We start from the raw sequence: 17,147 nt of genomic DNA, 5'->3' as shown, positions 1-17,147 counted from the left end.
AAGTCAAAGTTGAGTTTTTATTGAAATTAGAGGGTATGTGTGCCTTTGAGGTGCTTAGGGTCCTTCTTAGCATGGTGGTGTCCTTAGGTTAGCCCAATGTGGGCCTAGGAGTCAAGAAAAGCAACATTGAGAAAGTTGCTCAAAACTTGCATGACAACTTTTCAAAGTTGTCAAGTGGTCAAAATATTTAGTTTAGCATGGAAAACCATAATATGGGCACATAGACTGAGGAAAGGGTAGTATATGTAGTCTCAAACTCTAAGAAAATGGGTTGGATGTCAATTGTTGTACGGCCAAAGCAAAGTGACTTGACTGTGACTGCAATTTTGTTGCCAGTTGGCACAAATGGAGTAAGAAAAGATCATTAATGGATTGATTTTCAATAAAAAATGTGTTGAGTGTCTTGTATGGTGTATTTAATTCCATTTTGAGCATTTATATTAGGTTTTTTTTTGTAGGTTGTGTGTGTTTGTAAATATTTTGTAAACTTGCTTCTCACTGTCCAGTTTTGGATTGGTTTGTGTCAATGGGTTCATAACTCCATTCCCCATTGTGGAATCACCATGAAACCATGGGAAATAGGAGTATAGACCCTGTAAAATACTTCAAAGTAAGAAAGGCCCTTGAAGATGCAGGGAGGCCAACTAAAGACCCACTCCTAGGCAAGATTGGACAGTGCCCGACTAGGAAGGGTTAAGTTACACAGGTCTTGGAGAGCAAGGAAGGACAGAGGAGGAGGCACCCTTTGGAGGAGTTGTAGAGGGGTGAATAGAGAACCATTGGTGAGAAGGAGGAGCTTCCACCAATCCAGAAAAGGTGGTGAAATCAACAAACCAACACTGTGACCTTGGCAGGCCTAAAAACCCTCTTTAAAACCCTTAAAAACCTTAAAATCCACCTAGGGCAGTGTACGGAGACTTGGAGGCCCAAAACTAGAAAAATCCTTGAGCCCTTGCCAAATGAATAGTAGGTATTTTGGGAAGTTTCACAAGAATATGCATCATTTGCAAGAGGGAGCCCTAAAGGACCGGGTAGGAGGCCTAATTGGTCACAATCCTCGTAGCCCTATTTTGTAGGTAAAAGACAAAATAGTGAAATCGGTAAGGAGTAGGAAGCTTGAAACCTCTTGGGGGCACATGAATGGGTGGAAAACCATGCCTTAGACCTGACCTATCCTTTCTAGGACCTCAAAAGGTGTGGAACAAGCCAAACCCTTACTAGCCTAAGTAAGGGTTCTTTGGATCTCATGAGTAGGTGAGACCTTAGGAGCAAAAATTCAAGTTTTTGGTGGGTGGACTGGGCAAGGTCAGAGGATTCCACAAGAAGGGGAAGTCCTAGAGACCCTAGGGTGTGGTTAGTACACCTAGTGATCCAAGGAAAGGATCTAAGAGCATAGACTAGGCTAGTCTATCCCAAACCCCATCCCACCAAGGGGTCACACATGTGTGACCCTTTAGGACCACATATGACCCCTTAGGATACTAGGATGTTAAAAGGGGTCATATGGGGTCCTAAGGGATCATGTATGTGTTTAAAACACATGTGTGACTCCTTAGGACCACATATGACCACTTAAGACACTATGCGATCCTATTTGGTTATATTGGATCCTAAGGGGTACACTAGGATGTTATAATAGGTTATATGTGGTCCTAAGGGGTCATGCATGTGTTAGAACATATGTGTGACCCCTTAGGACCACACATGGCCCCTAAGGACAAAGTATAATCCTATATGGTCATATTGGGTCCTAAGGGGTATGTTGTACATACTAGGATGTTAAAAGGGGTCATATGTTCTCCTAAGGGGTCATGCATGTGTTAGAGCACATACGTGACCCCTTAGGACCACATATGACCCCTTGGGACACTATGTGATCCTATGTGGTCATATGTGTGTTAGATAGTTCAAATAACTAGAAGACAACTGGGAGAGGGGGGTAAATCAATTGTCATAGATTACCAAAACATCTAGCAATTAAAACTTTAATACCAAAACCCAAAACATTAATATCGGAATGATTAAATTAAATACCGGAATAGCAGTTAAACCATTTAAGCATAAACAATAATCAGAGAATAAATACCATCCACATGACACTAAGATTTATACGTGGAAAACCTGGTAAAGAGAAACCATGATGGGAAGCCTACCCATAGTCAGGTAATACTTCTGCAGTAAGTATGTGAATTATAATTGAGGGGTCTACACTTGCAAGGAGACCAACAACCTAGAGTGCACTGCTCATCACAAAAGGAGTCTCACTAACTACATAGAAATCTAGACTACAATCTGGAAGAAGGAATGAACTACAAACATATCATCTCCTATGCGTGAGTATAGTTTTGGTTAATCTCAATATCGAAGGACTAAATCCTCTTACATAAACCCAATTCGATCTCCAATGATTGACCAGATCCTCTACCTAAATGATATTAAATTATTTGCACATTACATATCCATATCACATTCCTATATCCTGATGATCTACAATGAGATCTTACATCATATATATACAAACCCTCGACCATAAACAATCAGGTTGGTTACTAGACAATAAACCAATTACATAATTACAAAACATGTCAGCCTTAGACCAAACAAATAATATCTAGCTAATAAGACATCTTGGAAACACATCGAGAGGTCCAATCCACACATTACATTAAGTTGGTCCATAGCCTAGATCAACTGGAACCCAATATAGGTCCACAAGCTAAAGTAATGATACCAATATTCCAAGTCTCAAACATGATCACCATCAGTATCCTGAATCCATACCAGAAGCTGCACCAACACCACTTATGCAATTCATAAAAGGTTTTCATCAAAGCTCTTCTGGTGAAACCCTCGCCGGAACCACAAACCAAGCTTCCAAGCAAGCAGGATAGCATCCGATCACCAAACCAATACCAACTGATTGAATATGAGTAAGCCAATTCCAGAACCAAAACATACTGGAGCATATCGGATCATGCTGTATCCAAATCAACTAGAAACCACTCAACTTATTGGGACCAGATTGGTGTTGGTAAAGCATCCAAAATAACTAGTGTTGACATCAATGACAAAACATCAATGAAATAGATAATCAATTCCTCCAAATGGCCAACAATCTCCCCCTTTCACATTGATGGCTACACTAGATGTGAAAAACATCTAAGTACCAAGAAAGGCCAAATAAGTCTCCCCCAATGGAAGACAACCAACAATCTACCACATAAAGATATAGCAATGAAGTTCTGAATCAAAGACCAAACTCCCCCTATAAATGATATCTTTGTAAAGCTTTGAATTACACATATATCTCTCCCCCTATTGTATACAACTGCTTAAGTTTTTCACATCAATATCTCCCCCCCTTTGACTTCAATACCAGAAATCTGACAAAAATATCAAAGAAAAAACATAAACCACTGAATCACAAGGCTAACTACTCCCCTTGAGCAGTAACATCCCCACATCAATGCCAGAATGAATAATGTCTCTAATAATACATATCGGACTGATGCCAAAAAGCATCAATCAATTCTCTACCGGAGGGGCATAAACCCCTAACTTGTCTCTTAGGTACTTAAATGGTTCTTTAGGCAAAGGTTTAGTGAAAATATCTACAATCTACTCTTTAGTGTTCACATAAACTAGTCTAACTTCATTTTCTTCCACCTTCTCCTTCAAAAAGTTATACTTGATAGACATGTGCTTTTTTTTAGAGTGAAATACCATATTCTTTGATATGTCAATAGCAACAGAGTTATCACAATGAATAACTATCGGTCCAGTGCAATTAACTTTGATATCATTCAATATTCTTCATAAATAAAACATGTGTACAGTTAGTAGCAACATCAACATACTCACCTTCAACAGTAGATAAAGAAGTACATGACTTTTTCTTGGTGATCCATGAAACCAATTTCTTTCCAAGAAAGAAAGCTCCACCAGAAGTACTTTTTCAATCATCAACATCTCTAGCACAATCAACATCTGTATATGCACACAAAGTAAAGTCATCATCCTTAGGGTACCACAAACCATATTCAGTTGTACCTTGCAAGTATCTAAAAATTTTGTTCACCACACTCTCATGATATTCTCTATGATCACTCTGAAATTTAGATGCAATACAAACAACATTCATTATGTCAGGCGTAGTCTGAGTCAATCATAGATTTGTATCTTGTAGGATTTATCAGTGTAGAAACATCTTTCCTTGTCAATTTCTCACTTGTAACCATAGGAGTACTTACTGGTTTAGAATCTCCCATACCAAATTTCTTCAACAATTCCTTAGCATACTTAGTTTGATAGATGAAAATACCTTTATTTGTCTGGGTGATCTGCATACCTAAGAAAAATTTCATTTCCCCAATCATAGACATATCAAATTCCTTCTCCATATTCTTAGAACATTCCATGCATAACTTATCTTGACCTAAAAAAATGATGTCATCAACAAATACTTCAATAATGAGTATATCATCATTAGTGATCTTATAATATAAATTACTGTTAGCATTACCCTTAGTAAAACCAAGCTTCAGAAGAAATTTATCCAACCTTGCATACTGAGCTCTAGGTGCCTCTTTCCATATGAAGCTTTCCTTAACCTACAAACCATGTTTGTATCATATAAAAGTAAAAAACCATTAGGTTTCTCAATATAAACTTCCTCATCAAGATCCCCATTCAAAAATGAACACTTAACATCTATCTGATAAACCTTGTAGTTTTTATGTGCAGCATAGGCAAGAAATAATCTTACAGCTTCAATGCTAGCTTCAATCTAGCCTTATTACTTATAACTTGACCATCCTCATTCAATTTATTCCTAAGAACCCATTTAGTTCCAATAACATTCTTATTTTTAGGTTAGGGAACTAAAGTCCATATGTTATTCTTTTCAATATGATCTATGTCTTCTTCCATAGCTTTCAACCAACATTTATCTTTACATGCTTCAATTATTGATACCAATTCAAATTGAGAAATTAAACATACCTCATTAATTTCCTATCTTCTTCTTATCATTACTCCATTGTTCTTATCCCTAATGATTTGATCTTTTGAATGTTTCAATACCTAGGAGTCTTCTAACTCTTTGTTCCTCTTCCCAGTTCTTCAGTTACTATTGAGTTTTTTGATACCACTGAAGTAAATGGTTCAACACTTTGTTCCGATAAAGATGCTATCATTTCAGATATAATCATTTCCACTGCCAGTTCTTGCTCATAAACTCTGATTTGACTTCTATTCAGCTCACCCACCTTGACATTAACACTCCACAATTCTCTGCAATCTCTTGTTATAACATCTATATGCTTTGATTCATCAGAATAACCAATAAATATGCCTTCATTGCATCAAGGATCAAATTTTCCAATGATATCATCTCTCCTGATATAACATTTACTACCAAAGATTCTGAAACACTTAATTGTAGGTGTATTGCCGAACCATAATTCATAAGGTGTCTTATTGGTTTCTGCTTTGATATGTACTCTATTAAATGTATAAACCGTTGTGCTCACTGCTTCTCTCTAGTAGATATGAGGTAGAATAGCTTCCATCATCATTGTTCTAGCAGCATCCAAGATAGTTTTGATCTTCCTTTCCACAACACCATTCTATCGAGGTGTCTAGGGAGCATAAAATTGTCTCCTTATACCATGCTTCTCACAAAAATTATTAAACTCACCGGATGTGAATTCTCCACTATGATTTGACCTCAAACATTTAATCTTCTATCCTATCTCACTTTCCACTTTAGCCTTAAAGATTTTAAACTTTTCAAATGCCTTTGGTTTCTCCCTTAGAAAAGTAACCCACATAATGTTAGGTCCGAGACAACTGAGAGGGGGGGGTGAATCAGTTGTCAAATATATTAAAACCAAAAACAACTTAGCCAACTTAATGCTTGATACTGGTGAACCAGTCTTTTATGCCGGTAGACAGTTTTATCAGTTAATAGCAATACTGATAAGGATTAATGCATGAAACAAAAAGACAAATTTATCCATAACACATAACACCAATGTTTGTACGTGGAAACCCTGTAAGGGGAAAAACCATGGTGGGAAACCTTACCCACAATCAGATGATACTACTACAGATAGTAAGTGTATACAAATGGGGTCTGCACATGCAAAAAGGCCAAGTGCCTAGAGCTCACTGCTCAATCACAAATGGGAGTCACACTGACTACAATTGGATGGTTAAATCCAATAAGAATGTACTACTCAAAATAGCATCTTCATATGCTAGATTTAGTACCGGTGTAGTTCTGATATGATTTCACAAAAACCTAGCTTCACCTTCGAATGATGTCTGCATATATAGCTCTTCTTATTCTTGCATATACCTTCACACAATTGTTTTTTGCATTCCTCATTCGATCTTACATTTATACCATACCCTAAGACCAATTTTAGTAGGTGGGCTCTAAAGGATAATACAATAAAATCAATTTACAAATAAATTAATGCCCAATGCAATAACCGATTCAACATGTTGGCTTAATGCATTTACAAAAATAATAAGTCATCTCCATAGTGTGCCATGTTGATCTGGAGAAGATAAACTTGCTAGTGTAACTTGGACCTATTTGTTGGTAACAAAAAATATGCAAATATGGATATGCCAATTAACAAACCTTCAATACAAAGTGTCCAAATGATGTCTTCGACATAATCATGTGATTTCCATATCATTCCAAGTACTGGTGATCATTATATCCTTTCGGTGTACCAGATACCAGTGACTGTTCATAAGTCATTTGCTTGTCAGTGAATGTTGCTAATTCTCCAAAGTGCCAGAGTTGATAAGTGTTTAGTAGGTGTTGACATCAATGACAAAACCATACCAAAATACCAACAATCTCCCCCTTTGGCATTGATCACAACACAAGATGGAAAAACCATCAAAGTGCCAAAATAGAAATGCCAAATACCAAAAAACAACAATCTCCCAAAAGAGATCATAACTAGAAATCAAAATATAGATACAGAGAGTAATAATCTCTCTCAAAATAACAATCTCTCCCCCTAGGAGAAACATGTGTTTTCCTTGTGTTTTTCCATACCAATCTCTCCCCCTTTGATATAAAATTCCAAAGTAAAACATACAAAATACCAACCAATTAAGTATACCAACTACTTCTCCTGAGAATTAGCTTCCTCATCAAAGTTGGAATAAAAGATTTCTCTATTAATTCTGTCGGTTGATGACAATCATCAACTATCCAAGTTTCTACCAGTGGGGGTATGACCCCAAGCTAATCTCTGAGATATTCAAAAGTGTCCTTAGGTAGAGGTTTAGTGAAAATATCTACAATCTGCTCTTTAGTATTCATTATCTCTTTTGCTTCAACATGTTCTCTTAGAAAATTTAGTTTGATAGAGACATGTTTGGTTTTAAAATGTAATACCAGATTCTTAGATATATCAATTGTTGCAGTGTTATCACAATAGATAGTAATAGGTTCCTTGCATTTTACCTTTATGTCCTTCAACATTTTCTTAAGCCATAATAACTGTGTACAGTTAGTTGCTGCTGCAACATATTCTGATTCTGCTATTGATAAATATGTACAACTCTATTTCTTACTTAACCAAGAAACTAGTTTGCTTCCAAGAAAAAATGCTCCGGTGGTGGTTCTTTTTCTATCATCCACATCTCCTACCCAATTTGCATCTGTGTATGCACATAGTTCAAAGTTTTCATCTCTAGGATACCACAATCCAAGATCTGAAGTGCCTTGTAAGTACTGAAAAATCCTTTTTACTGCTGATTCATGATTTTCTCTAGGATTACTCTGAAATCTTGAAACAATACATACTGCATTCATGATATCAGGTTTGGTTTGTGTCAGATAGTAAACCTCCTATCATAGATTTGTACCTAGTCGGATTAACACGTGTAGATTCATCCCTTAGTGATATTTTGTCATTTGTAGTCATAGGTGTGCTTACTGGTTTAGAGTTCTCCATCCCAAATTTCTTTAATAATTCCTGTAATAGGGAATTTGAGCATAAGATTCATAAACTATATTAGCTAACCACAAAAACTAACAGGCTATGAAAGAAATCCCAATACATGCAATAGAAGAAGGAAAAGTAAGATTTCAACATAAACATGCAAACCATATGAAGAAAACTCTTTCCTTGACCTCCACTATTCTCATTTCTCCTCCAAATAGCAGATTTATGTGGATCTCACCTATAAGTGCAAAAGCATGAAGCAAGATTGATTTTGATAGCGCGAGGATACTAGAAGTGTTGTTGATCGATATTTTTCATTGAAGAAAATCATCCAATTTATAGACAAATTGGAGAGAGGACAAGATTAGCATGAAGAGATTTGAAAGGAAATTCAAATCAAGAATGGAAAAATTATGACAAATGTATGACAATTTGCTATGCAAGGTGTATAATAAATTATGACAAATTATGACAAGATTGAAATGCCATTCCCATGACAAAAGGGAAGAGAGAAAATAGCTTCCATGATTGCAACAAATGGAAGCATAAACATAGGAGAAAATGAGGGAATGAATTTAGAGGAAATATTAGAAAAATTAAAGAAAATAGGAGAAATAGAAATTAGGTAAATTAATTAATAGGTTTTCATCCATTAATTAATTCATGAAAGAGACCTAGGGCTAAATAAATAGATTTATTTAACCCATAAAGAAGAAGAAAAGGATTAAATGAACAAATCATAAAGCCCTAGAAATAAGAGGACAAGGAATTAGGTCAAGACAATAAGAAATTAATGTAGGTTCGATCATGATTCTGATTGACAAAGGACCAATGTTGATAAATGATTGAGATTGGTTGACAAAAATCAATGACAAATTGACCAACATTGACAAGGAGATCAAATTGATAGGTGCCAATTGACAAGGAACAATGACTAATCGATTCAAATTGACATGATTGAAAAGGACAAGGATCAATGATGAATCAATCACAAAATGATGAGATTGACAAGGACAAGAATCGATGAAGAATCAATCGCAAAATGACAAGATTGACAAGGACAAGGATCGGTGACTAATCCATAGCAAAATGACGAGATTGACAAGTTGATAATCGCAAATGATTACTAACAAGCTAAAGATGATTGAAAGATTGACAAGAGGACAAAACCCTAATTCTATCATCAATTAGGATCAACGATGTCCAAAATGATGATAAATGAGCATGCACCATGATGCGATAGGATAAGATCAACCAAAATCATGACTGAAGATTGCTATTGACAAGACCTAATTCAAAAGTGATAAAAATGAGGAATGCAGAAGAAGGACTCGATGCTCACAAATGATAAAGACCAAGTGTGCAACATAGAAGAAATGTTAATGCAACCCAAGAACCCTAGAATAAGGCAATGTGCAAATGTTAAAGTATGACTCCACAAGCGTTGACCATTTTTAGACGTCTACATTTTGCCCCTCTTTGAGACAATGCGATTCTAAGCATTGTTTCAAAGAACAATAATGAAAATGCCCCAAACAATAACAATGACATATGCATTCCCCCTTGAGGAATTGGCCAAAAAAATCTAGAAAAAAGGCCAAGTGATCGATAAGAATGATAGAAGATGATAGGTTCGAACAAATCAAAAATTGAAGGTCGGATGCACAAAGGACAAGCAGTGGAAGGCATAAAAGACCGTGACCATCATAAGATGGAGAGAATGCACGTCCATCTAGGTACTGACAAAGATCTATATAGGAGACAAGGAGAAGGAAAAGAGTTCATTTACACTGGCCAAAGTGGAGGAGTTGTTGCTCAGGAAAAAGGACCCTTGCAAAGACATGGCGAACATTCCAATGGCAGATCACCTTGGGGAATGTGTACGCACCTATAGACGATCAGATGACGTGGGAGCAGCGGTATGTAGCTCAAAAACCCATATGTTCAATTTCATGAATTTTTCTTGATTGCGGGACATTGTGGGGCCCACAGAGGAGGGAAAAATGTAGAACTACACCTGTGTGGGTGCATTTTGTGCCTGTGTAATGATGTTTTGTGCTTGCGTAAGGTACACAGGCACAACTTGATGTTGTACAAGCACAAGATAGTGTGCATAAGTGCAATTGTGCACTTATGACCCTAGTTTGACTGAAAGTAGCGCATAGATGATCTTGAAAAGAGGGATAAGGGTAGGATAGGTCAAAAATAGATAAGAAAACCTTGATTGGTGCATGAAACAAGGAAATGTAGCCCTTAGGAGAAAACCCTAAAACTGACAAATTGTGCCCCAATTGTGATGCAGAGTCGACAGTATCCATTGATCGTGCGGGAGAATAGACCCGGCTATTTCATGTTGCGATACAGACTCAGGAGTACTGACAAAGACACATTAGCAGGACTTGGATTATACTACATTACGTACATGCCCTAGATTAGGGAAAACATAGGACTTCTCATCGCATTGGCCGAGCGATGGCATTCAGAGACTTCCTCTTTCCATCTTCTGACTTGAGAGGCGACTGTGACACTAGAGGACGTGCGGCATATCCTCCGCATTCCAATTCATGGGGAGATGGTGGTGTACGACCCAGTGATAGGGAGAGACTCTTTGTGCAGATTATTTGAGTGCAACAAAGATGACCTTGATATCATAGAGAGGGAGATCCGTTGGGAGACCATGGTAGTAGAGTATGATCAATGATATGTGGTGATAGTAGTGGTTATGGCATGCCTATTAGTAGGTGACAGATGAGGACATGGATTCCCTATTGGATGGGGAAGAGTGCTAGAGCAGATGGCGACAAAGGGGACTGTATACGCATGGGGACCATGTGTGCTTACCATGCTATATTTTCAATTACATCAGATAGCATATCAGAGGGTACAAACTTTGAGCTGTGGGGTCACACTTTTACAGGTATGAACATTTGAGCACATAGCCATATGTCAGCTGATTGCAGAGAGACAGGTAGTATAGAGGAGATGCATATATGTAGGGCTGCCATAGTGAGTCAACATGATTACATTTCTACATTGGAGAGACAAAATGCTATCTTGAGGACAGAGCAGGAGCAGTCGTCAACTGAGAGGGATACATTCAAAGAAGAGATAACTAGGCTGACAGTGGCTCAAGATACAGCGATAGCCCAGGAACAACAAGCAAAGAAAAGAGTGACCGATTATGTTGGGTCGATTAGGGATGCTAGTGCATGTGAGATGGCACATATGTTATTAGAGGCAGGAGATGAGATGCACCATTTGAAGAATCTTTATGAGAGTGCAGTTCCACTAGAGCAGAGAGTAGCATCATATCGGTCATAATCAAGGACAAAGAGCAGGCCACGCTCTCAGAGGTAAGTGAGTAGCATGGGGGTGAGTGGACCTATGAGACCACCATAGCTAGTACCAAGGACAAAAGGGGCTTCATCCTCAAGACATAGTAGGGATGAGGAGGACAGAGGGAGCACCCAGTGATAGAGGCATGTGCTCCGTATGATAGAGACATATATAGTTTGACATTATGTACTCAGCCTATGGGCCATACGTAGGACAAACAACCCAATTTTGTACTCTGATATTTTTCTCTTTGTTTTGATATATGATATGATATGCAACTATATGATGGGATGCAATGTGTTATGGCTTATGTTTACTTTCCATGTATGGATGTCTTATGCACTATCTATGTACTATCTTTGTAACATGTATGAATTTTATGTGTTTGATGCATTTATAAGATGAAATGGATAAAATGCTTTGTATGGGCTTGATATAATGCAAATGTACTAACCAATGCATGCAAGATGCAGCTTATTTTTATTTTTATTTTTTAGAGATCGAAGAACTAGACCAAATAGACTGCCAAGACTAACGGAAGAAATGTTAGTAAGAAGAAATTAGACAGAGGATAGTTAGAGATGAAGGAAAACTTGCTTTCACAAATGCACATAAGTAGGTGAGAACCTTTATTTATTGTAGCAAAGCAGATGCAGAGCATCATGGCATTGAAGCCCAGAGCTGGAACACAACCCCTTTTGCAAAAGACAGACACATCGCACACAAGGAATGAGTGATGCATCCTAGGGTGCATACATCAAGGGTCGAGGTATGTGCGGTGTTCACAAAGAGAATGTACTTATCACATAAACCCAATGATATAGTTACCCCAGGTTGTGACAAACATTCCACAAACAACAAACACAACAAAAAAGGAAAGGGACCATGAACCATCCCAATCATTCTAAATCACTCAGTGACATCATCGAGCAACATAGGAACATGATCGAAGCCAAAGATAAATCAATAAAAAGATAAGATGCATAAATTCAACCAAGTCAAACAAACAGTTTGATCATCATTGTCAAAAGTGGAAAACAAGAATGATCATGCTGTCTAGTTTCAGGGAATGTAGTACCCCGTCAAAGATAGGACATAGTCTGGTTTCAAGTATACCACACCCTGTATAAGACCCATGATAATGTTGACAAGGAACAATGGTAATGTTGATGCCATTTGGATTGATGTGACAACTGTGATCAAGTTGAATGCTTGCTTGGTTGAATAGTTCATTTGTTAATGCATGATTTCATTAAAGCACAATGTTTGATTGATTGTCATTGGATGTATGCTCAGCAATATGTCGATGCACAAAGGGGACCATTTATTGAAAAAATGAAAAATGCCAAAGAAATTTTTTTTGGATTTTGATGTTTTTTACTTTGTAGGAATTTCGAGTTTTTTACAATTTTTTTTTTTTCTTTTTGGATTTTGACATTTTAGTCAAAAATGGACACATGATAGGGGATGGAAGAAGGAATCAAACATCTTTTTGTTTGGATAGTAGCCTTGAAAAAAATGGACCATGACCTTTAAAAGTATGCTCAAAGACGTTGGTAGGATAAGGACATGGAAAAAGAGATGAAATTAAGGCAAGGATTTATGCAAAGGATGGGATCAAAGGGATCGAAGGATGGAAAATATGCATTGGATAATGGATAGGGTATTGGAAGAATTGGGCTTCACTAGATGTAAATGAAGGCAAGATCAACATTGGAACACACCTTGATAGGTGGTGGATTGATGGAGGAAAAATGGATCTCAGATTGTGAGATTTGGATGGAGGAATAGCTTGGGATTTTGGGACATACGGGCCCAAAATGGATGAAGAAGGTGATGGAGGAACAAATTTGAGAGGGTTGGATGGATGAATAGCAACTTTGGATGCCAGGTTGGATATTTCTTTAGGATTTTGTACTTCAAGGAGCCACTTAGGGATCCACATGGTTTTTTAGTTTTCATGCTTTTGTGGTTCCTTGGAGTGCATTGCCAACACAAGGGATTTAGGAACCCATATAGATTTTAACTTTTGTTTTTGAGCAATGGGCCTTTGTGACCTTTTGGATTTTTCCTTTGCTTTAAAGATCAAATTTTTCTTTGTTTTGACATGTTGATTATATTGGACATGTTGATCCTTGAATACATGTGGATTTCTAGACTTATGACTTTTATACTTGGCATCCAAATTTCTTGGAGGGGGAAAGGAATGCATGGATAGATATGAATGAAATGGAGTTCTTTTGGATGCATGAAATTTACTCAAGGATTTGTGCCTTTTCTAACCTTGCATAGAGGATGAAGGAATATAAGGACCTAAGATGGATGGAAAGTATGATGGGGAAGGTGTATGTTTTGATTTTGATGGAGGGATACCAACGTCTTGAGAGTGAGTTGTGTAGACATGACCCTTAACATTTTCTTTCATATTGAGGAGTTCTTTCTTGTGAAGGTCTACCCCTTGGCCTTTATGAATATCTTGACTTGTAGGATACTCTTTTCTTTTAGAGGAAAAGGCAAGTCCATTATTAGGTGGATATGATATGAGAGAAATAATGAGATCCTGAAGTGTATCAAATTGGACCAAAGAGGAAGAACCCATTGTTAATGTCAGGGGTTCATGAACATCTTGCACTGACACGTTAGAATCATGAGGGGGACTAGGATTGTGTAGTGGACATGGTTCAATGATAGGCTCTTCAAGAGATGGAATGGGAGAAATAATGGGATCATCAAAAGAAATGCGATCTTGGAGTGTATATGGAGCATTAAGACAAGGAGATGGAGGAACAAAAGGATCTTGTGGAGGATTTAAAGGAATAATTTGATCTTGACAAGGAGGAAGATCATTGGAATCCTCTTTAAAGGTGCTTTTCTCTTGACTTTTAATGGGATCATCAGAAAGGATGGAAGGGATATCGTGATCTTTCTTAGGAAGTGGAATGCCAATGGGATTTGAAAGGACATTTTTTTCATGAAATGGAAGGGGATCGTTTGGGATTGGATGGACTAGGATATCTTGATCTTGCTCAAGGAATGGAGTGTCAATAGGACTTTGGATAGGATGGACAAGAATATGGGAATCATCATGAGTGTCTGGGAACATGGGGTCCTGATCAACAATTGGATGGGATGATAAGGTTTCAGGATCTTGATCTTGATCTTTTTTAAGACATGTTTCTTCATGCTCTAAATTATCCTCTTGACATGGGGTTGGACTTTGGATATGCATGGGGGATTCTAACAAGGGATCAATGTTTTGGCATGAAGGAAATGCACTTTGAACATTTGTGATGGATTCTAGCAAGGAATCAATGCTTGAACATGAGGAAGAGGGACTTCGAATGGGGTCCTCTAAAACAGGTAATGGCAATAAAGTGCATGGTGGCATTGGGTCTTGTATTTCTGAAACATGACAAGGATGTGCATCATGAATTGGATTATCTTGGCAATCAATTATGGATAGCCCTTGGATAATTTCATCCTTGGGTGTATTGTTTGATGAGGACAATGTGGAAGGTTCTTGTGAAACTTCTAAAGGTGTAGGGATAGATGCCATTAGAGAGTCAATTTGTTTGTGGGGGGATGAGGCATTGCTAGACATAAGTGTATTATCTTGATCTTCCTCAAAGAACTCACTTGGTAATTTCCTTAAGATCCTTGCAATAAGGCCACCTTTCTTTCAAGGTTTTGACATAGTTGTATCTGGAATTTGAACTTGTTTGGAAAGGAGTTGGTTTTGGTCTGATGTCATGTTTTGATTTCGAACTAGATGTTGATCAAATTGGTTTGACATGTTCAAAATTTGGCTTGGTGCATGTTGCAAGTTTTGTTTTTGAATTTATGATTGTAGTTGTTGATACTGAGTTTGTTGTCAATAATTAATAGTTGGTTGGACATATTGCTGAAATTGGACCATTGGTTGTGTCTGTTGGAAATGTTGGAACTATTGAACAATTGGTTGTGATGGTTGAAAATGTGATTGATAGTAAACACCTTCTTGTTCTTGTTGTGGAGGCACATAATGTTGTTGTCTCTTTTGTTCAAATTGTTTCATCATCTCTATTTGTGAGAGGAGAGCTGGTATGTTTGATTGTTCAATAAGAGATCTTACATCAATTGGCTCAAAGTTTGGGTTTGGACCTTGAAATTTTTTAAATTTTTTGGACATTTGGGATCTAATCTTCTCACTATTTTTGACCTTTTGTTCAATGATCTTTGTTTCTCGAGCTAATTTCTCCTCTAGTTTTTGTATTTGGAGACTTGTTTCATCATAAAAAGTTTGAGTTTGAATTTCATGTTGTAGGTTCAATTGATTCCAGTCAAAAGGTGCATTTTCCCTTGGCGTTGGTGGAACACTCCCATATCCCAGTTTCATGGGTACAAACACTAGCTCATATAATGGAGGTGGTCCAAGTTCAACCATTCCATATTGTGGTAATGATGTGTTTGACGAACCTTCAATTTGTAATGTTTGACTAGGTTGAAACTGTGAGTTTGATACATTGTCAATGGGTTGATATGTTGGTTTGCCCGTCTTCTTAGATTTTGACCTTGTTTCAACAGGCATGTCACTATGCAAATGCAATATTTTTGGGATTTTTTTAATTTTAAAAGGATGATGTATGATATGCAACTAAATGGAACCTAAATAGATGAAAATGTAATCTATGGCAAGAATGCAACCTATATTTTTGTTATTTTTCAAGGTTTGGAAAAAAAATTTGGAATGCAAACCTAAAGACTCATCCTTGGGAAGTTGAAATGAAGCAAAGATCTTAAAGGACAAAGGACCAAATGACAATAGGACAAATTGACAATGTCTCACCTATATGCTTGGATACTAAGCTAGGTTTGACAAAAATGATATTAATGAAAGGACAAATTTTAGACCCGGTCAAGACTCCCTAACAACAACTTAGGGTATCATCCAAAGTTTTGATTTTTCAAGTTTGACAAACCAAATTTTTGAGACTAAATGCAAGAAGGCAATGATTATGACAATGACTTAGGATATGACATGAAAATGATCTAAGGATGTGATATGACAAGATGAAGCCAAGACAAGATGAAAATACAACGATAAGGATATGCGAAGACCAATGACTTGGAATATGCAAAATGCAACCTAGGCAAGACCTAATTTTAGCATGACAAGGATAATGCATAAATGTCACCTAAATGGAAATCTAGCTTGGAAATGACAATGAAATGCAAACTTAGGGAAATGATTTTGAACCTAAGTGCAAAATGAGGACGCTTGCAATGAAAAGGACTAAAATGAAGGGAGATGACAATATGTCCTAGGACCTAAGTTGGACTATGCAAAACCTAGCCTAAAGTGACATGAAATCTGAAACAAAGATATTCAATGTCTTGACAAGCCATGTTCAAATGTTGGATGAATACTTGGACAAATTTGGACTTTTGTTTGGATTTTGTTTTGAATTGAAGGTTGTTGATTTTGAAAACCCAAGTTGATTATGAGCACTTTTGAAAGTTTGTTTTTGATTTAACCTTTGACAATCATGGAAGACAAAATGTTTGTTTGACTTTGACTCAAGAATATCAAGCACATTCACAACAAATCCTATGGCTGGCAAGGGAAATATCTATTGAATTCTCTAACCATAAAATACAACACTCAGCCGGATAGCTAGACGCTTGGTATCACTAGCTCCCCCTTATAGTGCACTCACTTCTTGGGCATACCAAGCTTCAAGTTCAAGGGGCATCACTTCCCAAGAACTTTCTATCTCTAACTAAGGAGTACATGAGAGGTGTCTTTGGCATGCACGTATCACAATGCCCGAGCCAACAGATAGAAGGATTTTG

Source organism: Cryptomeria japonica, chromosome 6, assembly GCF_030272615.1.
Source record: "Cryptomeria japonica chromosome 6, Sugi_1.0, whole genome shotgun sequence".
Taxonomy (NCBI): domain Eukaryota; kingdom Viridiplantae; phylum Streptophyta; class Pinopsida; order Cupressales; family Cupressaceae; genus Cryptomeria; species Cryptomeria japonica.
The sequence above is the reverse complement of the archived record's forward strand: the minus strand, read 5'-3'. Positions refer to the sequence as shown.